The sequence below is a fragment of the Choloepus didactylus genome, chromosome 1 (assembly GCF_015220235.1).
Source record: "Choloepus didactylus isolate mChoDid1 chromosome 1, mChoDid1.pri, whole genome shotgun sequence".
Lineage (NCBI taxonomy): Eukaryota > Metazoa > Chordata > Mammalia > Pilosa > Megalonychidae > Choloepus > Choloepus didactylus.
In genome coordinates, this window is record NC_051307.1 from 85,934,433 (window position 1) to 85,959,341 (window position 24,909).

The 24,909-nt window shown below is 38.7% G+C and overlaps 1 protein-coding gene and 1 pseudogene across 1 annotated transcript in view; both read left to right on the forward strand.

Annotated features, from left to right (window-relative positions):
- The window catches only part of CFAP91 (cilia and flagella associated protein 91), a 110,260-nt gene extending 98,441 nt beyond the window's left edge, over positions 1-11,819 (forward strand). The window contains exon 18 of the mRNA XM_037836183.1: positions 11,633-11,819. The gene's annotated coding sequence lies outside the window, so the exon portion shown is untranslated. The remainder of the gene's footprint in view (positions 1-11,632) is intronic.
- Positions 658-12,113, forward strand: LOC119534137 (annotated as a pseudogene).
- Positions 12,114-24,909: the final 12,796 nt, after the last annotated feature.

The window sequence follows — 24,909 nt, forward strand, 5'->3', positions numbered from 1 at the left end:
TGACAAGAATGTTCATAGCAGAACTATTCATGATAGTCCTCAAACTGGAAACCCCAAAGTCAATCTCCTTTGGAATGGAAAAATAAACTGTAACATATTCATGCAATGTCACATTTACCCACCATTCAGCTTTAGATCTAGGAAGTACATTCATGCAACCATAGAGACAGGTGCTGTTCAAGGACACTCTGTACCTTCTGTGGGTTGACAAGCATCAAAGTTGAATGGATCCTTCCTCATTCATAGATCTATGATCCGTAAATAGGAAAGACAATAAATTAACCAAAGCATCAATGGCAACATGGGGCCCATGTAAATAATTTACAAAGGAAAACATATATTACTCTGAAGACAGAATAAAAACCATCTTAGAAAAAATTCTATTGTAGGAAACAGGAAAAGTTTCAGAAAATATCTGGTTTGTGCTTCGAATAAGAAGCAAAAAGAAGTGATCTCTTAAGAAACAGAAATAGGGAATAATAAGGAAAATAGAGACTAAAGCAACAGATAAAGGCTGAAAAGAAGAAGGTGGCCAAGATTTTAAAAATCTCAAAAAGGTTAAAACTCCAATGACAAAATAATAGCTGCTCACTTGAATGCAGTTAAAAAAACAAATATCACAACAGAGAATGATTTGGTGATGTGGGTGACATTTAAGTCATCCCACGTACAGAAATAAAGGGCAAAGAGATGAAAATGAGGAAAAGGTTAACTCCAGATGATTAATCCTACAAGCAACAGGAATTCTTGAAGAATAAACTAAGCAGTGTGTGGGGCTGGGGAATTCATGTGGAGGTCAGAGAGAAAGCAGGAGTGAGTGGGCTACAAGACAAGGTCCAGCAGAAGAAGACATGGCTGCCAAAGTGTTTGAGTCCATCAGCAAGTTTGGTCTGGCCTTAGCTATTGTGGGAGGCATGGTAAACTCTGCCTTGTGTAATGTGGTTGCTGGGCCCAGAGCTGTCATCTTTGACTGGTTTTGTGGAGTCCAAGACATTATAGTAGGGGAAGAGACTCACTTTCTCATCCCTTGGGTACAGAAACTAATTATCTTTGACTGCCGCTCTCAACCACTTAACATACCAGTCATCACTGATAGCAGAGATTTACAGAATGTCAGCATCATACTCTGCATCCTTTACTGGCTGGTTCCTAGCCAGCTTCCCTGCATGTACTATGATGAGGACTATGATGAGTGTGTGTTGCCATCCATCACTACAGAGATCCTCAAATCAGTGGTGGCTCAATTTGATGCTGGAGAACTAATCACCCAGAGACAACTGGTCTCCAGACAGGTGAGCGATGACCTCACAGAGAGAGCTGCCACCACACCCTGGATGATGTGTTCTTCATATATATGTATATATGTATTATTGAGATTGTTCAGATACCATACAACTATCTAAAGATCGAAAGATACCATACAGCTGTGCATCCATCAACACAATTATATTTTTTTCGATTTTTAGACATTTCCACTACTCCAGAAAAAAAATAAAGACAAAAAAAAAGGAAACTCAGATCCTCCCATACCCCTAGCCACGCCCCCCCTCCATTATTGATTCATAGTTTTGGTATAGTACATTTGTTACTGTTGATGAAAGAATGTTAAAATACTACTAACTGTAGTATATAGTTTGCAATAGGTATATATTTTTTCCCTATATGCCTCTCTATTATTAACTTCCAGTTATAGTGTCATACACTTGTTCTAGTTTGTGAGAGAGATTTCTAATATTTGTATAGTTAATCATGGACATTGTCCACAAGATTCACTGTTTTATACATTCCCATCTTTTAACCTCCAGTTTTCCTTCTGGTGACATGCGTGACTCTGAGCTTACCCTTTCCACCACCTTCACACACCTTTTAGCACTGTTAGTTATTCTCATTACATGCTACCATCACCCCTGTCCATTTCCAAATATTTAAGTTCACCCTAGTTGAACATTCTGCTCATAATAAGCAACCACTCCCCATTCTTTAGCCTCATTCTATATCCTGGTAACTTATATTTCATGTCTATGAGTTTACATATTATAATTAGTTGATATCAGTGAGACCCTGCAATATTTGCCTTTATGTGTCTGTCTTATTTCACTCAATATAGTGCCCTCAAGATTTCTTCATCAACGCATTTCTTTTAAGATAGTTTTGTTCAAACACTATCCATTCCGTCCCCGTATAGTCACGTATTTATGTATTGAGCACCATCGCCACTTTCTATGTAAGGACATTTCTTCCACAAAGATGGAGGAAGAGTCAAAGAAGGCAGAGAGGCAAAAGAAAAAGGCAAGAGAAAGAGAGAAAAACAAACAAACAAACAAAAAACTTGATAGCTAGAAGGTGACAAAAGGAAAGATAGCATTAACCTAGAGTAGAATAAAGAGTCAGACAACATCACCAATGCCAGGAGTCCCATACCTTTCCCCTATTCCCCACCCCCACAGCCCCGTATGCATTTAGCTTTGGTATATTGCTTTTCTTACATTAAAGGAAGAATAATACAATGTTTCTGTTAATTCTAGCCTCTAGTTTGCATTGATTGTATTTTCCCCCCAATCCCCCCCTATTTTTAACACCTTGCAATGTTGACATTCATTTGTTCTACCTCATGTAAAAACATATTTGTACCTTTTATTACAATCGTTGCACATCCTAGGTTTCCCTGAGTTACACAGTCCCAGTGTTTATTGTTCATCTTTTGTTCTGGTGTCCCACATGATCCCAGCCTTCCTCTTTCAACCATATTCACAGTCACCTTTGTTCAGTGTACTTACGTTGCTGTGCTACTATCTCCCCAAATTGTTTCCAAACCTTTCATTCCTGTCTTTTCCTTTCTGTCTGCAGTGCTTCCTTTAGTGTTTCCTGTAGAGCAGGTTTCTTGTTCACAAACTCTGTCATTGTCTATTTGTCAGAGAATATTTTAAGCTTTCCCTCATATCTGAAGGATAGTTTTGCCGGATATAGGATTCTTGGTTGGTGGTTTTTCTCTTTCAGTATCTTAAATGTATCACCCCACTTCCTTCTTGCCTCCTTGGTTTCTGTTGAGAAATCCACACATAGTCTTACCAAGCTTCCTTTGTATGTGATAGATCGCGTCTCTCTTGCTGCTTTCAGGATTCTCTCTTTATCTTTGATGTTTGATAATCTGATTATTAAGTGTCTTGGCTTAGGCCTATTCAGATCTCTTCTGTTTGGGGTACGCTGTGCTTCTTGGATCTGTAATTTTATGTCTTTCATAAGAGATGGGAAATTTTCATTGATTATTTCCTCTATTATTGCTTCTGCCCCTTTTCCCTTCTCTTCTCCTTCTGGGACACCAATGACACATAAATTCTTGCTTTTCATTTTGTCTTTAAGTTCCTGGAGACGTTGCTCGTATTTTTCCATTCTTTTCTCTATCTGTTCTTTTGTGTGTAGGCTTTCATTGCCTTGTTCTCCAGTTCCTGAGTGTTTTCTTCTGCCTCTTGAGATCTGCTGTTGTATGTTTCCATTGTGTCTTTCATCTCTTGGGTTGTGCCTTTCATTTCCATAGATTGTGCCAGTTGGTTTTTTGTTTCTACCTTATGTATGTCCTGTGTTTTCATTATATGGTTAAGCTCTTTTGCCATAACTTCTCTAAACTTTTTTTTTTTTTCATAAGCGTAAATAATTCATTGCAGAATAGATTGGAGCAGTTATTCTCCTGTGGTAAAACCTGAAAAGGAGGAAAAGATTGAAATTAAACACACATTTGGGGTAAAACAGATACGATAAAGTAGGAAAATCCCAGGCCAACAGCAGCTCTTGGTTCCTTGTCAGAAACCCCCGGGCCCTAAATTGGGTTTTTTTGTTTTTGTTTTTTTTTTCCCTTTTTTTTTTTTATCTTCATTTTATTGAGATATATTCACATACCATGCAGTCATACAGAACAAATCGTACATTCGATTGTTCACAGTACCATTACATAGTTGTACATTCATCACCTAAATCAATCCCTGACACCTTCATTAGCACACACACAAAAATAATAAGAATAATAATTAAAGTGAAAAAGAGCAATTGAAGTAAAAAAGAACACTGGGTACCTTTGTCTGTTTGTTTGTTTATTTCCTTCCCCTATTTTTCTACTCATCCATCCATAAACTAGACAAAGTGGAGTGTGGTCCTTATGGTTTTCCCAATCTCATTGTCACTCCTCATAAGCTACATTTTTATACAATTGTCTTCGAGATTCATGGGTTCTGGGTTGTAGTTTGATAGTTTCAGGTATCCACCACCAGCTACCCCAATTCTTTAGAACCTAAAAAGGGTTGTCTAAAGTGTGCGTAAGAGTGCCCACCAGAGTGACCTCTTGGCTCCTTTTGGAATCTCTCTGCCACTGAAGCTTATTTCATTTCCTTTCACATCCCCCTTTTGGTCAAGAAGATGTTCTCCGTCCCACGATGCCAGGTCTACATTCCTCCCCGGGAGTCATATTCCACGTTGCCAGGGAGATTTACTCCCCTGGGTGTCTGATCCCACGTAGGGGGGAAGGCAGTGATTTCACCTTTCAAGTTGGCTTAGCTAGAGAGACAGGGCCGCATCTGAGCAACAAAGAAGCATTCGGGAGGAGGCTCTTAGGCACAACCATAGGGAGGCCTAGCCTCTCCTTTGCAGCAACCATCTTCCCAAGGGTAAAACCTGTGGTAGAGGGCTCAACCCATCAAACCACCAGTCCCCTATGTCTGTGGTCATGTTAGCAACCATTGAGATGGGGTAGGCCAATACCCCTGCATTCTCCACAGGCTCCTCAAGGGGGCACTACATATTTTTTTCCTGGTTTTTTTGTTTTTGTTTTTTTTTTTAACCTGTTCTTCCTTTTTAAATCAACTGTATTGAAAAAAAACTTAAAAACAAACAAAAAACAAAAACAAAAAAACAAAAAAGAAAAACATACAATAAAAGAACATTTCAAAGAGACCATAACAAGGGAGTAAGAAAAAGACGACTAAAGTAAGATAACTGCTTTACTTCCAACCTGTTCCTACTTTACCCCAAGGAAGTTACATAATATAGCAACATTTCTGTGAACTTGCTCCTACTATATCCATCAGAAATTAACAGACCATAGTCATTCCTGGGCATCCCCAGAACATTAAATAGCATATCTGTTCTTCTTGGATTACTGTTCCCCCTTCCTTAATTGCTCTCTATTGCTAGTTCCCCTACATTCTACATTATAAACCATTCGTTTTACATTTTTCAAAGTTCACATTAGTGGTAGCATGTAATATTTCTCTTTTTGTGCCTGGCTTATTTCGCTCAGCATTATGTCTTCAAGGTTCATCCATGTTGTCATATGTTTCACGAGGTCGTTCCTTCTTACTGCTGCGTAGTAGTCCATCTTGTGTATATACCACATTTTATTTATCCACTCATCTGTTGAAGGACATTTGGGTTGTTTCCATCTCTTGGCAATTGTGAATAATGCTGCTATGAACATTGGCGTGCAGATATCTGTTCGTGTCACTGCTTTCCGATCTTCCAGGTATATACCGAGAAGTGCAATCGCTGGATCGAATGGTAACTCTATATCTAGTTTTCTAAGGAACTGCCAGACCGACTTCCAGAGTGGCTGAACCATTATACAGTCCCACCAACAATGAATAAGAGTTCCAGTTTCTCCACATCCCCTCCAGCATTTGTAGTTTCCTGTTTGTTTAATGGCAGCCACTCTAATAGGTCTTAGATGGTATCTCATTGTGGTCTTAATTTGCATCTCTCTAATAGCTAGTGAAGCTGAACATTTTTTCATGTGTTTCTTCGCCATTTGTATTTCCTCTTCAGAGAACTGTCTTTTCATATCTTTTGCCCATTTTATAATTGGGCCGTCTATACTATTGTCATTGAGTTGTAGGATTTCTTTATATATGCAAGATATCAGTCTTTTGTCAGATACATGGTTTCCAAAAATTTTTTCCCATTGAGTTGGCTGCCTCTTCACCTTTTTGAGAAATTCCTTTGAGGTGTAGAAACTTCTAAGCTTGAGGAGTTCCCATTTATCTATTTTTTCTTTTGTTGCTTGTGCTTTGGGTGTAAAGTCTAGGAAGTGGCCGCCTAATACAAGGTCTTGAAGATGTTTTCCTACATTATCTTCTAGGAGTTTTATGGTACTTTCTTTTATATTGAGATCTTTGGTCCATTTTGAGTTAATTTTTGTGTAGGGTGTGAGGTAGGGGTCCTCCTTCATTCTTTTGGATATGGATAGCCAACTCTCCCAGCCACATTTGTTGAATAGACCATTATGATTCAGTTCAGTGACTTTGGGGGCCTTATCAAAGATCAGTCGGCCATAGATCTGAGGGTCTATCTCCGAATTCTCAATTCGATTCCATTGATCTATATTTCTATCTTTGTGCCAGTACCATGCTGTTTTGACAACTGTGGCTTTATAATAAGCTTCAAAGTCAGGGAGTGTAAGTCCTCCCACTTCGTTTTTCTTTTTTAGAGTGTCTTTAGCAATTCGAGGCATCTTCCCTTTCCAAATAAATTTGATAACTAGCTTTTCCAAGTCTGCAAAGTAGGTTGTTGGAATTTTGATTGGGATTGCATTGAATCTGTAGATGAGTTTGGGTAGAATTGACATCTTAATGACATTTAGCCTTCCTAACCATGAACATGGAATATTTTTCCATCTTTTAAGGTCCCCTTCTATTTCTTTTAGTAGAGTTATGTAGTTTTCTTTGTATAGGTCTTTTACATCTTTGGGTAAGTTTATTCCTAGGTACTTCATTTTTTTAGTTGCTTTTGAAAATGGTATCTTTTGCTTGAGTATCTCTTCAGTTTGTTCATTTCTAGCATATAGAAACATTACTGACTTATGTGCATTAATCTTGTATCCCGCTACTTTGCTAAATTTGTTTATTAGCTCTAGTAGCTGTATCGTCGATTTCTCAGGGTTTTCCAGATATAAGGTCATATCATCTGCAAACAATGACAGTTTTACTTCTTCTTTTCCAATTTGGATGCCTTTTATTTCCTTGTCTTGCCGGATTGCTCTGGCTAGCACTTCCAGCACAATGTTGAATAACAGTGGTGATAGCGGGCATCCTTGTCTTGTTCCTGATCTTAGAGGGAAGGCTTTCAGTCTCTCACCATTGAGTACTATGCTGGCTGTGGGTTTCTCATATATGCTCTTTATCATATTGAGGAAGTTTCCTTCAATTCCTATCTTTTGAAGTGTTTTTATCAAAAACGGATGTTGGATTTTGTCAAATGCTTTTTCAGCATCTATTGAGATGATCATTTGATTTTTCCCTTTTGAATTTTTAATGTGTTGTAATACGTTGATTGATTTTCTTATGTTGAACCATCCTTGCATGCCTGGAATGAACCCCACTTGGTCATGGTGTATGATGTTTTTAACGTGTCTTTGGATTCGATTTGCAAGTATTTTGTTGAGGATTTTTGCATCTATATTCATTAGGGAGATTGGCCGGTAGTTTTCCTTTTTTGTAGCATCTTTGCCTGGTTTTGGTATTAGATTGATGTTAGCTTCATAAAATGAGTTAGGTAGTGTTCCATTTTCTTCAATGTTTTGAAAGAGTTTGAGTAAGATTGGTGTCAGTTCTTTCTGGAAAGTTTGGTAGAATTCCCCTGTGAAGCCATCTGGCCCTGGGCATTTATTTCTGGGAAGATTTTTGATGACTGATTGGATCTCTTTGCTTGTGATGGGTTGATTGAGGTCTTCTGTTTCTTCTCTCGTCAGTCTAGGTTGTTCATATGTTTCCAGGAAATTGTCCATTTCCTCTACATTATCCAGTTTGTTGGCATACAGTTGTTCATAGTATCCTCTTATAATTTTTTTAATTTCTTCCGGATCTGCAGTTGTGTCACCTTTTTCATTCATTATTTTGTTTATATGGGTCTTCTCTCGTTTTGATTTTGTCAGTCTAGCTAGGGGCTTGTCAATCTTGTTGATCTTCTCAAAGAACCAACTTTTGGTGATATTTATCCTCTCTATTGTTTTTTTGTTCTCTATGTCATTTATTTCTGCTTTAATCCTTGTTATTTCTTTTCTTGTACTTGGTTTAGGATTGGTTTGCTGTTCATTTTCTAGCTTCTTCATTTGATCCATTAGTTCTTTGATTTTGGCTCTTTCTTCCTTTTTAATATATGCTTTTAGTGCTATAAATTTCCCCCTCAGCACTGCTTTTGCTGCATCCCATAGGTTTTGGTATGTTGTGTTCTCATTTTCATTCGTCTCTATATATTTAGCAATTTCTCTTGCTATTTCTTCTTTAACCCACTGATTGTTTCGGAGTGTGTTGTTTAACCTCCAGGTATTTGTGAATTTTCTAAGTCTCTGATGGTTATTGACTTCTAATTGTATTCCATTGTGGTCAGAGAATGTGCTTTGAATAATTTCAATCTTTTTAAATTTATTGAGGCTTGTTTTATGTCCCAGCATATGATCTATTCTGGAGAAAGTTCCGTGAGCACTAGAAAAGTATGTGTATCCTGGTGATTTGGGATGTAATATTCTGTATATGTCTGTTAAATCTAATTCATTTATCAGATTGTTTAGGTTTTCAATTTCCTTATTGGTCCTCTGTCTGGTTGATCTATCTATAGGAGAGAGTGATGTGTTGAAGTCTCCCACAATTATTGTGGAAACATCAATTGCTTCCTTTAGTTTTGCCAGTGTTTCTCTCATGTATTTTGTGGCACCTTGATTGGGTGCATAGACATTTATGATTGTTATTTCTTCTTGTTGAATTGCCCCTTTTATTAATATGTAGTGGCCTTCTTTGTCTCTCAAAACATCCCTGCATTTAAAGTCTATTTTATCTGAGATTAATATTGCTACACCTGCTTTCTTTTGGCTGTAGCTTGCATGATATATTTTTTTCCATCCTTTCAGTTTCAATTTCTTTGTGTCCCTGTGTCTAAGATGAGTCTCTTGTATGCAACATATTGATGGTTCATTTTTTTTGATCCATTCTGCCAATCTATATCTTTCAATTGGGGAGTTTAATCCATTTACATTCAATGTTATAACCGTGAAGGCATTTCTTGAATCAGCCACCTTATCCTTTGGTTTATGTTTGTCATATATATTTTTCCCCTCTCTCTATTAATATCCTTTATTGTACCCATACCGAATCTCTTTAGTACTGAACCTTTCTCCAGGTCTCTCTGTCCTTTCTTTGTTTCTCTGTGTGTAGGGCTCCCTTTAGTATCTCCAGTAGGGCAGGTCTCTTGTTAGCAAATTCTCTCAGCATTTGTTTGTCTGTGAAAAATTTAAGCTCTCCCTCAAATTTGAAGGAGAGTTTTGCTGGATAAAGTATTCTTGGTTGGAAATTTTTCTCACTCAGAATTTTAAATATATCATGCCACTGCCTTCTTGCCTCTGTAGTGGCTGCTGAGTAGTCACTACTTAGTCTTATGCTGTTTCCTTTGTACGTGGTGAATTGCTTTTCTCTTGCTGCTTTCAGAACTTGCTCCTTCTCTTCCATGTTTGACAGTGTGATTAGAATATGTCTCGGAGTGGGTTTAGTTGGATTTATTCTATTTGGAGTTCGCTGAGCATTTATGATTTGTGTATTTATGTTGTTTAGAAGATTTGGGAAGTTTTCCCCAACAATTTCTTTGAATACTCTTCCTAGACCTTTACCCTTTTCTTCCCCTTCTGGGACACCAATGAGTCTTATATTTGGACGTTTTATATTATCTATCATATCCCTGAGGTCCGTTTCGATTTTTTCAATTTTTTTCCCCATTCTTTCTTTTATGCTTTCATTTTCCATTCTGTCATCTTCGAGGTCACTGATTCGTTGTTCAACTTCCTCTAGTCTTGTACTATGAGTGTCCAGAATCTTTTTAATTTGGTCAACAGTTTCTTTAATTTCCATAAGATCATCTATTTTTTATTTATTCTTGCAATGTCTTCTTTATGCTCTTCTAAGGTCTTCTTGATATCCTTTGTATCCCGTACTATGGTCTCATTGTTCATCTTTAGTTCTTTGAGTAGCTGCTCCAGGTGCTGTGTCTCTTCTGGTCTTTTGATTTGGGTGCTTGGGCTTGGGTTATCCATATCGTCTGGTTTTTTCATATGCTTTATAATTTTCTGTTGTTTTTGGCCTCTTGGCATTTGCTGAACTTGATAGGGTTCTTTTAGGATTTGTAGACCAATTGAAGTCCTTATCTCTAATTTATCAGATCTACAGCTTCGTGGAGTACACTTTCTCTAACTAACCAGCAGGTGGCGTCCACGAGCCACCTGTTCTCCACAAGCCAGTTCTCCCCTGCTTTGCCTTTGTGGTGAGTGGGGGAGTGAGTCTTGTGGGGTCCAATTGGTGTACCAAGCTTGCGTGTGTAGTTGGTGTTGCCCGCCCTGTATATGGGGCGTGTTTCTGGGCAGTCAGGGAGGGGGGGTGGCTCTAACAATCAAATCTCCCTGGTGATCCTGGAGTTTTAAAGCTGCTGCAATAGTCTAATCCTTCAGTTCAGTCCTGCCACAGTTTATCTCTGCCACTGACCCACAAGTCCTTGGTATTGGCGTATGGCTCCTGAGACTTGTAAGTGGGTCCCTTTTCCAGGCCGTGCACCCCCTGGTCCTCTGTTGAGTGATGACTGTGCTATGTCACAGGTGAGTCCCTTCCCCCCAGGGCGGTTCTGGGCTGTTGGGCTGTGTAGGGAGGCTCCCAGTCTGCTGAAATGATGGCTGAATGGGGCTTTGTTAATTCACACTGCTCCACCTTCCTAACTCTCTCTCTAAACTTTTTGAATTGACTTATTATTAGTTGTTTCAATTCCTGCATCACAGATGAAGTGCAAGTTTGTTCCCCTAACCAGGCCATAACCTCATTTTTCTTGGTGTAGGTTGTAGTTTTCTGTTGACTAGGCATGGTTTCCTTGGTTACCCCAATCATGCCTTGCCAGACCAGAATGGGCTCAGGTCCCAGAAGGAAGAAATAGTCAGTATCCAGTTTCCCTGAGGGTGTGTCTTAAAAAATTGGTACACCCTGTGAGGCCTCTGGTCACAGGTGGCTCCTGTTAGCCTATAATTCTTGACTGCTGTAAGGAGGTGTGGCTCTTTTTCCCCAAGTTCTGAATGAAAGGCAGGTAGTGGAGCTGGGCCCCATCCCTTTCCTCTTAAAAATAGACCCCCTTCATGGAGGTCATTAGCATTTCAATGATCTCTGTCTGCCTGTGCTATACCCTTGTCTGGGTCACAGAACTGGGAACTGAAAATGGCTGAGGCTTTCTCCACTGAGCCAAAAAAGGAACAGAGTCCCCTTCAGAGCTAGTCCAAGGCGACCCTCTGGCTCTCCAAGGTCAGTCATCACCCAGAGCCTCTGTCTACTTGTTGGGGATTCGTACCTCATAGTGAGCAGTTCACACTTACTAATTAAAACCCCAGCAGGAGCTCAGCTGAGATATATTCGCTTGCTGGGAGAGAGCTTCTCTCTGGCACCACCAGGCTTTGCAGCTCGGGCTGTGGGGGGAGGGGTCTCCCGACTTGGATCCGCAGATTTTACTTACAGATTTTATGCTGTGATCTCGGGCATTCCTCCCAATTCAGGTTGGTCTATGATGAGTGGACAGTCATGTTTGTCCCCTCACAGTTATTCTGGATTATTTACTAGTTGTTTTTGTTTTTTTTCAGTTGCTCCAGGGGGACTACTTAGCTTCCACTCCTCTCTATGCCGCCATCTTAGATCCTCTCCCTGGATGATGTGTTCTTGACGCGTCTGACCTTTGGGAAGTTCACAGAAGCAGTGGAAGCCAAACAGGTGACTCAGCAGGAAGTAGAGAGGGGCAGATTTCTGGTGGAAAAGGCTGAGCAGCAGAAGAAGGTGGACATTATCTTTGCCGAGGGCGACTCCAAGGCAGCTGAGCTGATTGCCAACTTGCTTGCCTCTGCTGGTGATGGCCTGATTGAGCTACACAGGACATTGCGTACCAGCTCCCTCACTCTAAAAACATCACCTACCTGCCGTCTGGGCAGTCACTGCTCCTCCAGCTGCCCCACGGAGGCCTGCCCTGCCTGTGCTGCTTTGGCTGCCTGGGCTATAGCCCCATTGATTCTTAACACAGCTTCCCTCTACACCCACCCCAGAAATCACTGAAATTTCATGATTGGCTTAAACTAAAGGAAATAAAATTGAAATCACTTCAGATCTCTAAACAAAACAAAACCAAACATAAAGAATAAACCACCAGACTAAATGAAATAGAAACAATAATCAAAGTTACAATTAAAGATTTTCTTAGCTGAAAAAAATAACTGCTCACACATTCTTGAAAAGTATTACTGTTTCCTAGGAACACTAGGATTGGGACAACTTTATTTCCCTGAGGACAACTGACAAACAGAAAAGTGCTACACCAGTAAAGAAGCAATTAAATTTTTATTTTGTGCTTAAAAAATTGTAACCTTAACTAGGTCCGGGTTATATTATTTACTTAAAATTTTTTTATTAGAGAAATTGTAGGTTTACAAAAAATTCATGTAGAAAATACAGAGTTCTGACATAACCCACCCTATTAGTGACACTTTGCATTGGTGTGGTACATTTGCAAAAACTGATGAAAGAATATAATTATATTTGTAATATTAGCTATATTAAATAGTTTATGTTCTGTTTCATTGGTTGTGTTGTACAGTCCTATGGTTTTAAAAAATTTTTATTCTAGTAGTGTATATACTAAAACCTAAAATTTCCCTTTTTACCACATTCAAATGTAATTCACTGGTGTTAATTACATTCACACATGTTGTGCTACCATTACCAAAATTTTTCTATCACCCCAACAGAAATTCTGTACCAATTAAGCATAAGCTCACTATTCCCCACCCCTAACCCAGCCCCTGGTATCCTGTATTCTAGTTTCTGTGTTCTATACAGTTCTTTATTGTAATTATTTCATATCAGAGAGATCATACAATATTTGCCCTTTTCTGTCTGGCTTATTTCACTCAATGTAACATCTTCAGTGTTTATCCATGTTGTCACAAGTATCAGAACATTTTCTTTTTATGGCTGAATAATATTCCATTGTACATATATACCACATTTTGTTTATCCATTCCTCTTTTGATGGATGCTTGGGTTGCTTCCATCTTTTGGCAATTGTGAATAGTGCCACTATGAACATCAGTCTGCAAATATCTGTTTGAATCCCTGCTTTCAATTCTTTTGGTTATATAATGAAGTGGGATTGTGGTGTCACATGGTTATCCTGTACTTAGTGTTCTGAGGAACTGCCCTACTGGCTTCCACAGCAGCTGCACCATTTTACATTCCCACAACAATGAATGAGTTCCTATTTCTCCACATCCTCTCCACACTTGTAATTTTCCATTTTCTTAATCTAGCCCTTCTGGTGGATGAGAAATGATATATCATTGTGGTTTTGATTTTAATTTCTCTAATGTCTAATGATATTGAGCATCTTTTCATGTGCTTTGGGCTAGTTATATATCTTTTATGGAGAAATGTCTATTCAGGTCTTTTGCCAATTTTTAAGTTGGGTTGTTTGTCTTGTTGAGTTGTAAGATCTCTTTACATATTCTAGATATTAAACCCTTACTGGATATGTGGTTTCCAAATATCTTCTCCCCTTCAGTAGGCTGTCTTTTCACTTTCATGATAAAGTCTTTGGTGCACAAATGTTTTAAGTTTTGATGAGGTCCCATTTATCTACTTCTTCTTTTATGGTTCGTGCTAAGTCTGAGAATCCATTGCCTAACACAAGGTCCTGAAGATGCTTCTCTGTGTTTTCTTCTAGGAGTTTTATGGGTTTTGTTCTTATATTTATGTCTTTGATCCATTTTGAGTTAATTTTTCTATATAGTATGAGGTAGGGGTCCACCTTCATTCTTTTGTATGGCTGTCCAGTTTTCCCAGCACCATTTGTTGAAAAGACTATTCTTTCCCCATTGAGTGGAGTTGACACCCTTGTCAAAAATCAATTGGTCACAGATGTGAGGGTCTATTTATGAACTCTCAATTTGATTCCATTGGCCTATATGTTTGTCCTGGTGCCAGACCATGCTGTTTTCATTACTGCAGCTTTGTAGTAAGTTTTAAGATCAGGAAGTGTGAGTCCTCCAACCTCATCCTTCTTTTTCAAGACGGCTTTAGCTATTCAGGGCCCCTTACAAACTTCCATATAAATTTGATGATTGGCTTTTCTATTTCTGCAAAGAAAGTTGTCTGAATTTTTATTGGGATTGCATTGAATCTACAAAAATGTTTTAAGTAGTATTGATGTCTTAATAAAGTTTAGTCTCAAATACATGAACACAGAATGTCCTTCCATTTATTTAGGTCTTCTTTGATTTCTTTTAGCAATGTTTTATAGTTTTCTGCATACAAGTCCTTTACATCCTTGGATAGATTTATTCCTAGATATTTGATTCTTTTAGTTGCTATTCTGAATGAAATTATTTCTTAAAAGTTTCTTCTTCAGATTGTTCATTGCTTGTGTATAGAAATACTAGTGATTTGGGGCTGTTGAACTTGTACCCCATCACTTTGCTGAATTCATTTATTAGCTCTAGAGGCTCTTTTGTGGATTTATCAGGATTTTCTGTTTATAGAATCACATTTTCTGCAGATAGTGAAAGTTTTACTTCTTCCTTCCCAATTTGGATGCCTTTTATTTCTTTTTCTTGCCTAATTGCACTGGCAAGAACTTCCAGTACAATGCTGAATAACAGTGGTGACAGTAGGCATCTGTACTGGTTTGCATATATTATGTCCCCCAGAAAAAGCCACGTTCTTTGATGCAATCCTGTGGGGACAGACATTAGTGGGGATTAAGTTGGAACATTTGGATTAGGTTGTTTCCATGGAAATGCACCCCACCAGACTGTGGGTTATAACTCTGATTAGGTAATTTCCTTGGAGGTGTGGCCCCATCCATTCAGCATGGGCCTTGATTAGTTCACTGGAGCCTTATAATAGCTCAGACAGAAGGAGCAAGTTTGCTACAGCCAAGAGGGACACTTTGAAGAATGCATAGGAGCTGAGAGAGTAGCTGCAGATGACAGATAGTTTGAAGATGGCCATTGAAAGCAGACTTTTGCTCAGGAGAAGCTAAGAGAGGACAAATGCCACAAGAGCAACTGAGAGTGACATTTTTGAGGAACTGCAGCCTAGAGAGGAACGTCCTGGGAGAAAGTCATGTTGAACCCAGAACTTTGGAGCAGACACCAGCCACGTGCCTTCCCAGCTAACAGGTTTTCCAGACACCTTTGGCCATCCTCTAGTGAAGGTACCTGAATGTTGATGCATTACCTTGGACACTTTATGGCCTTAAGACTGTAACTGTGTAACCAGATAAACCCCCTTTTATAAAAGCTAATCTATCTCTGTTGTTTTACATTCAGGCAGCATTAGCAAACTAGAATGGCATCCTTGTCTTGTTCCTGGGCTTAGAAGGAAAGCTTTCAGTCTTTCACCATTAAGTAGGATGTTAGCTGTGGGCCTTTAATATATGCCCTTTATCACAGCGAGTAAATTTCCTTCTTTTCCTGGTGTTCTAAGTGTTTTTACCAAGAAGCAATGCTGAATTTTGTCATCTGCCTTTTCTGCATCTATTGAGATCATCATGTGGTTATTTCCCTTCATTCTGTTAATGTGGTGTATTACATTAATTGATTTTTCTGGGTTGAACCACCCTTGTATACCTGGGATAAATCCCACTTGATCATGGGTTATAATTCTTATAATATGCTGTTGAATTTGGTTTGGTAGTATTTTGTTGAGAATATTTGCATCTATTTTCAGAGGAGATATTGAACTGTAGTTTTCTTTACTTATGGTATCTTTATTTGACTTTGGTATGAAGATGATGTTGGCCTCACAGAATGAGTTAGGGAGTGTTCCCTCCTCAATATTTTTGGAAGAGTTAGAACAGAATTGGAGTTAAGTCTTCTTGGGATGTTTGTTAGCATTCCCCTGTGAAGCCATGTGGTCCTGGGCTTTTCTTTGTTGGGAGGTTTTGATTACTGATTCAGTGATTTTACTATTAATGGGTTTGTTGAGATCTTTTATTTCTTCTTGATTCAATGTAGGTAGTTTATGTGTTTCTAAAAATTTATCCATTTCATCTAGGTTATCTAATTTATATCTAATTTACAGTTATGCATAGTATTCTCTTATAGTTCTTTTTTATTTCAGCAAGGTCAGTAGTAATGTCCCCCTTTACATTTCTGATTTTTGTTAGTGTATCCTCTCTCAGTTTTTGTCAAGTTAGCTAAAGGTTTGTTGATTTTATTATTCTTTTCAAAGACCCAACTTTTGGTTTTGTTGATTTTCTCTATTGTTTTTTTTTGTTGTTGTTTTCTATTTTCCTTATCACCTTTCTGATCTTTATTATTTCCTTCCTTCTCTCTTTGGGTTTAATTTGTGCTTCTGTTTCTAGTTCTTCCAGTTCCAAAATCATAGATTTATCACTAAATTTTATGCATTGCATTTTAGAACCCGTAAGAAGTAAAAAGTGGAGCTACATACCACAAAGTACAATACAATAGTACTGGCATTTATTACCCATATGTTTCCTTTACCAAAGGTCTCTATATCTTTATGCCACTTATATCTACTGTCTCATAAACTTTCGTTTTAGTCTGAAAAACTCCCTGTAGCATTGCTTGTAGGACAGGTCTAGTGGTGATGAACTCACTTAGCTTTTGTTTATCTGGGAATATCTCAATCTCTCCCTCATTTTTTAAAAACATTGTCACCAGATATAAAATTTTTTGTCAGCAGTTGTTTTCTTTCAGCACTTTAAAAGTTCATCCCACTGCTTTCTTGCCTCCCTGGTTTCTGATGATACATTGTAAATTAATCTTATTGGGACTCCTTTGTACATAACATGTTGGTTTTCTCTTCGAGCTTTCAGAACTCTTTCCTTGTCCTTGGCATTCAACAGTTTGACTACTTTGTGTCTAGGCATGGTTCTCTTTGAGTTTATTCTGCTTGAGGTTCATTGGGATTGTTGAATGTGCATATTCATGTCTTTTTGTTAAATTTGGGTAATTTTCTGCCATTATTCCTTTGTATAGTCCTCCTGCCCCTTTTACTCTTTCTTCTCTTTCTAGTACTCCCATAATGAGTACATTGGTATGCTTGATGGGGTCCCACAGGTCTCTTAGGCTCTGTTCACTTTTGTTCATTTTGTTTTTTCCCTTTTCCTCAGCCTGAATTATTTCTATTGTCTTGCCTTTGAATTTACCGACTCTTGCTTCTGGCAGCTCCAATCTGCTATTAAATCCCTCTAGGGAGTTTTTCTTTTAAGTTATTGTGGTCATCAACTCCAGTATTTCTGTTTCATTCCTTTTTAATATTTCTGTCTCTTTATTGAGAGTCATATTGTTGATTCATTCTTTTTTAATGTAATTTTATTGAGATATATTCACACACCATGCAATCCTTCCAAATTATACAATCAGTGGTTCACAGTATCACCATAATTCATCACCATGATCATTTTTAGAATATTTGCATTACTTCAGAAAAAAAAATAAAAAGACAAAAGCCCCCCCCAAACATCCCATACCCCTTACCCCTCCCTCTTATTCATCACTAGTATTGCCTTTAACCCAACTTTAAGACTTACAACAGAGGTAGATTAACTAAGACAGTTTAGTATTGTCAGAGATAGCTATATAGATCAGTGGAACAGAACAAAACATCCAGAAGTAGATCCATACAAACATAGGCAACTGACTTTTTTTTTTTTTTTTTTTTTTTTTTTTTTTTTTTTTGCTATATAGTTATACAATCATTATCAAAGATCAAGGGTACTAGATTATAGTTCAACAACTTAAGGTGTTTCCCTCTGGGTGTTCTAAAACACCAGGCACTAAAAATAAATGTCAATATAATGAGTCAGTATGGCAGTCATTTGTTAAATCCAAATTTCTCAGTTACACCTCCTCCCTCTCATTTGATCTTTCTCTCAATTTTCAGGGATATCTGGGCAATGACTATTTTAACTTCTTCATGCTGGAAAGGGATATTGACCTTATGGGGCAGAGGCATGAAACTGTTTGATGTTCTAGGAGAGACTGGTTCCTCTGGGCTTCAGGGCTTATCTGGCATAGGATCAATCTGGGGGCCTTAAGTTTCTGAAAAAATAAACTTACTAAGAAAAACTTTTATAGAGACTTAGATAGAGCCCAGTGCACTCCCTAGGGTTTTTAGGAATAATGTTGGTTGGGATTTGGCATACTGTGGTAGTTTGAAGTATCTGGCTAAAACTTGCATAAGAGTAACCTCCAGAATGACCTCTTGACTCTATCTGAAATCTCTTAGTGACTGAAACTTTATTTTGTTCCATTTTCCCCCTTTTGGTCCAGAAGGCATTTTCAATCCCATGGGACCAGGGCCAGGCTCACCTTGAGAGTCATGTCCCATGCTGCCAGGAAGACTTACACCCCTGGGAATCATGTCCCATGCTGGGGGTGGGGAGTATAGTGAGTTTATTTGCAGAGTTGGTTTAAAGAGAAAGGCCACATATAAGCAACAAAAGAGGCTCTCAGGGGGTGATTCTTAGGCAGAATTACATGAATGCTTAGCTTTGCCATTGCAGAAATAAGCCTCATAAAGGTAAGCCTCAAGATCAAGGGCTTGGCTTAATCAATTGTGAGTACCTAAGTCCTGAGAGAATATCAGGAATTCCCCAGGTGGGGAAGTTTAATAGGTCCACATTTTCCCCCAAACCCTAAAAGCAAATACTTTTTTTATTTTCTGCCCAACATACTCTGGAACATATCCAAGTATTACATTAACCTGTACAGAATAATAGCATCTCATTCCCTAATCTAGATTCCATGTATTTGGGTTGTTTAAATAAACTGACTGGACAGGTTAAATTAGATAGATAGTATGCTACAGAAAATTTAAACTTTGGACCAAATAACCATCTCTTCCTTTGATTTCACACAGAAGTTGAAGTTTTAAAATACAGACAATATCATCTTTTACCTTGTAGTCTGATTTACCTTAGTCCTAACCAGGTTCATTTCATTCATGTCTCTAATTGGAGTCTGATCTCTTATTCAGCTTCTTTAACAGTTGCTGCACGGAGTAATGCTGACTTTCAGAGCTGCAAAATTCTAACTCTGAGTTTCAGGTGTCACACAGATACCCAGTGTTCCAGGAAACTACCAGGTCATACACAAAGAACACAGCATCTTAGAATTTAGAGATAATGGTTTAAACTCAGGAACAGATTTGAGTGCTGTAAGAGCTAGGAACCTTTGCATTGAGCCTATTTGTCCATTCATTCTTTTCCTGATATCCTTTGGTTTTTCTCTGTATTTTCCTTTATCTCCTGTAACATTTTGAGGATCATTTGTTTAAAGTCTTTTTTTGATATGTTCAAAGTCCAGTCTTCATTGATGTTTTCTCGATTTTTTTCTTGATTTTTCTCTTGTTCCTTTGGATGGATCATTTTTTTCTGTTTCTTTGTCTCATTATCTTTTGTTGCATATTGTACATTTTAATATTTTAAGTGGTACCTCTGTGTGCTGTTTTGGATCTGTTATGTACCCCAAAAAAACGATGTTCTTTTAATTCAGTCTTGTGGGGATAGACCTATTGTGAGTGGAACCTTTTGTTTCCATGGAAATATGACCCTGCCCATTCAAGGTGGGTCTTAATTCTCTTGCTGGAGCCCTCTATGGGAGGATAAAAGACAGAGACATTTTGAAGAGAGTTCAGAGAAGCTAAGAAAGACACAACCCAGGTGAAGCAAGGAGGACCCAAAAGAGAAGCTAAGACAGGAGCCCAGAGATTTTTTGGAGAAAGCCACATAAACCAGAAGCTAAACCAGGGAAAGGGCCAGCAGATTCTGGCCATGTGCCTTCCCACGTGACAGAGGAACCCCAGATGCCATCAGCCTTTCTTCAAAGAAGGGATCATCCTGTTGATACCATAAAGGGAATATTTTTGTCACCTTAGAACTGTAACTTCATGAACTAATAAGCCCCCATTGTAAAAGCCAATTCATTTCTGGTATTTTGCTTTCTGGCAACTTTAGCAAACCAAAACAATCAGAGATTTAGAAAGGAGCTGTCTGTTCCTAAGTTGGTACACAGCTAGTGATATAACAAAGATTTTCTTGAGTGCCAGGAGCTAACAAAAACAAAGTAACAAACACATAAAACACCTCTCACAGTCTTTGCAAATTGGCTCTGGAGTGGGCAGAGCTCTCTGAAGTCAGAGTTTAGTCCTCCTATCAAGAAGATCAGCCTGAGGTAAATGTGAAGTACGGGGTCTTCTCCATCTTTTCTGAGCCTGTCTTATTTTGGGCTTGTATTTGCTCATGGCCTTAGCAGTTCCATGGTTTACAGGAATTCAAATGTCACCTCTACTCCCTATGAAATAGGCTTCCTCTCCCTCCAGAGGTTCTCTATTATATGCCTTAAAGCAGGTAATCCTTTGCCCCAGGCTGCTTTGACTTAAATGTTTCTTACACTGCTTTGGCTGTCCACAAGCTGCTTCTGCCTGCAGAGCAAGTTCTGGGAGGATGTATTTGTCAGGGTTCTCAAGGGAAACAGAACCAACAGGAGACATCTGTAAATAGGAGATTTTATAAAAGTGTCTCACGCAACTGTGGGGATGCACGAGTCCAAATTCCATAGGGCAGGATGCAAGTTGGCAACTCCAATGAAGGTTTTTGATGAATTCCCCAGAAGAGGCTGACTGGTGAAGTAGAGATAAAAAGTCTCTCTTTGAGCTTCTGATGTCATCACTTCTTTTAAAGCCTTCAACTGATTGGATTAAATGTCTCTCATTGCAGAAGATACTCCTTTTAGTTGGTTGTAGATGTAATCAGATGTCTTGATCAGACAACTGGGCACCATTACCTGGCCAAGTTGACACATGAACCTAACCATCGCAGAGATGAGTTTCTTGGTTCAATCTTTCAGGCTGCCACCTGATAGATTGGCACAGACATATAGACACCCTAGTATGCTCATAGCGGTTACTCTGCTCCTTCTGGAACAGGGCATAGGACCCACAGTGGGAGCAAAGGCTGGCTCTCTATCACACCAGGGAGGGGCAAGGGAGGCAAGGCCACTACAAGCTTCTCCTACCATTATTAGAGCTGCATTTTCTTTATGTAGCTGTTCCAAGTTACTGCCACCCTTTACCTGTTTTCTGGAGTTTTGAGGAAGATGGTCCCATCAGTATTTGCTAGTTTTTCAGAGATTCTGTGGGGCAAATGGCACCCTTGAGCATCTTACACAGCCATCTTGGTCAACCAGAAGCCCTAAACTATTACACTTTTGAAATAAAAAGATCAGTAACATAAAATGAGAAAAAGCAAGTTGGGGATGATGGGATAGATGGTGGAAGGGGCATACTATCCAGCAGGCAATTGCAAACAGTAAAGGGTCAGATAGTAACAGATTTACAGGCCAGACTGTCTCTTCACAGATATTTAACTTTTCCCTTGTAGCCTGTAAGCAGCATATGTAAATGAATGAGCATGGCTGTGTTCCAATAAAATACTTACAAAACTTGGCGGCAGATCAGATTTGGTCTGCAGGCTGCAGTTTGCCTATCTCTACTACAGAGCAAATAAACTAAAATTAAATATAATACCTACTGTGAAAAAGGATTTAAAATTCCTTCTAGTAAAGGGAATATGTAATGAAACTTTAAAATAGAATATTTTCTAGAAAATCTTTTATCCTTATGCAGTCTTCTAAAACTGAGATTTATATTTAAACACACAGCAAAAGAAAATGTAAGGGGTTATATACATCTCATTGACTAATGAAAGGAAGTTTACAAGGAGAAAAAAACTTCTTTCCAGCAGAAGCAGGAAAACCCTGCTTATAATGTCTTTAGTTAAAACACTCCAACTTTTGTAACTTTTCCTCTTGAACACAAAACAGCTACAATGGAATGAAATAATCATCTTCAAAGCCATGTGATTATGGCAACTGTAACCATGGAGTATATTGTGCCTAAACTAGTACAATCAATAGCAATGTAAAATCACAATGAACTAATTTGTGAGGTAGAAAAACCTTTGCCTGGATACATAATAAGATATGGTGAATCTTTGTGCCTTTTAACAAAGGCATTGCCTCTCTTCAAAATGCTTAAGAATAGGCAAGGTGGAGGATCCAAGATGGCGGATCAAGAGAGACAGAGCAAAATACTTCTCCATGAAAAACACTAGATAAAAGAAAAAAAGCACTCCAGAATACCAGTTCCAGCAATCGGCTGAACAAGGCCTGTTACATTCACAGTGACTGTGCATTTGTTGAAACCAAGAGTCTGTGTTCAGAAATGAGTGAGTGAGGTTGCTGGGGAAACGGCAACCAAGCCGAAGTGGGGAGAAACCAGGGGTTGGCATCTGGAGACAGATACGTTTAAAAAACCCCAAAAGCAACTGTGGATCTGGCAGCGAGAGCCATGCAGTCGAGCATGGTGGGGAGTACTTCCAAGCCCTGGGCACCCACCTTAGTATTTGGCACGGATGATAGCCTTTTGCACACCTGCAGCTAACCGTCCCACAGCTAGAAAGGCAGAGGTCCATGGAAGAGGGAAGTTACCATGCCTGGTACAGCCATCTATTCAGTGGGCTGGGAACGCCTCTATGTGGTGCCAGGGCTGAGAGCTTCCCTTGTGGATTCCACTTGCCTGTGATGTTGCACAGTCTTCCCTCTACAGAGGCCCACAGTGGGCATGGCATGGAGGCAGATTCCCTCACAGAAGTCCCAAGGGCCCTATAACAATCCCAGGGACTTGTGGGCCCACAGAAGAGAGAGATGGTAGGGAGTCTGAGCAAAAGCTTCAAGTCTGCAGGAATGGCTGGGAGATTTGAGTCTTAAAGCCACCTTCCCTCTCTATCTGCACAGGGCACACCCCCAACCTTGAGGGCTGGCCACACCAATTACACATGGAAATTTGGTGCACTGATTGGACCCCTGCAAAATTCAGACCCTCACTGACCACATAGATGAAGTTGGGGAGAAGTGGCTTGAGGGTAACAGGTGGCTTGGGGGCGCCATCTGCTGGTAAATCAGGGAAAGTGCACTCCACCAAGCTGTAGCTCTGAAAATTATAGATAATTGTTCACATAAGCCTGCATTTCCTAAAAGAACCCTGTCAAGATAAGCAAATACCAAGATGCCAAAAACAACAGAAAATTTTAAAGCATATGAAGAAACTAGAAGATACGGATAACCCAAAACCAAACCCCCAAATCAAAAAATCAAGGAGACAGAGTACTTGGAGCAATTAATCAAATAAGTAATCACAAACAACAAGATCATGGCACAGGATATAAAGGACATGAAGAAGTCCCTAGAAGAGCATAAAGAAGAATTTGCAAGAGTAAATTAAAAAAATAGATGATCTTATGGAAATAAAATAAACTGTTGATCAAATTAAAAAGATTTTGGATACACACAATACTAGATTAGAGGAAGCTGAGGAAAGAATAAGTGAACTGGAAGAGTGAAGACTTGAAAGTGAAAGCACAAAAGAAAGAATGGAGAAAAAGATAAAAAAATTCAAAATGGATCTCAGGGATATCATGGACAACATAAAACACACAAATATAAGAATCACTGGCATACCAGAAGGGGAAGAGAAAGTTAAAGGTCTAGGAAAAGTATTCAAAGAAATTGTTGGGGAAAACTTCCCAGCCCTTCTAAAGAACATAAATACTCAAATCATAGACTCCCAAATGAACTCTGAACAGAAAAAATCCAAATAAACCCACTCCAAGACATATTCTGATCAGATTGTCAAATGCTGAAGAGAAGGAGCAAGTTCTGAAAGCAGCAAGAGAAAAGCAATTCACATACAAGGGAAACAACACAAGACTAAGCAGTAACTACTCAGTGGCCACCATGGAAGCGAGAAGGCAGTGGTATGACATATTTAAAATGCTAAAAGAGAAAAATTGCCAACCAAGAATTCTTTATCCAGCAAAACTCTCCTTCAGATTTGAGGGAGAGCTTAAAATCTTCACAGACAAACAAATGTTGAGAGAATTTGTGAACAAGAGACTTGCCCAACTTGACATCCTAAAGGAGCCCTACTGGCAGAGAAACAAAGAAAGGAGAGAGCTGAAGAGTTCAGAACTTACATTAAAGGAAATAAAGAGGGAAAAGGGAAAAAATATATCCAACAAACAAAAACCAAAGGATTGGATAGCTGATTCAAAAAAAATGCCTTCACAGTAATAACATTGAGTTTGAATGGATTAAACTCCCCAATTAAAAGACATAGATTGGGAGAATGGATTAAAAAATATGAACCATCAATATGATGCTTACAAGGGACTCATCTTGGACACAGAGAAACAAAGAAATTAAAAGTGAAAGAATGGAAAAAATATTCCATGCAAGCTACAGCCAAAAGAAAGCAGGAATAGCAATATTAATCTCACATAAAATGGACTTTAAATGCAAGGATGTTGTAACAGACAAAGAAGGTCACTATATACTAATAAAGGGAACAAGTCAACAAGGAGAAATAACAAACATAAATGTGTATGCACCCAATCAGGGTGCTCCCAAATACAAGAGACAAACATTGACAATACTGAAGGAAGCAACAGACGTTTCCACAAAAATTGTGAGAGACTTCAATACATCACTCCCTCCTATACACAGATCATCCCAACAGAGGACCAATAAGGAAACTGAAAACATAAACAATCTGATAAATGAATTTGAATAAACAGAAATATATAGAACATTACATCCCAAATCACCAGGATACACATTTTTCTCTAGTGCTCTTGGAACTTTCTCCATAATAGATCATATGCTGGGACATAAAACAAGCCTCAGTAAATTTTAAAAAATTGCAATTATTCAAAGCACATTCTCTGATAACAATGGAATACAATTAGAAGTCAATAACTCCAAATATCTGGAGGTTAAACAACATA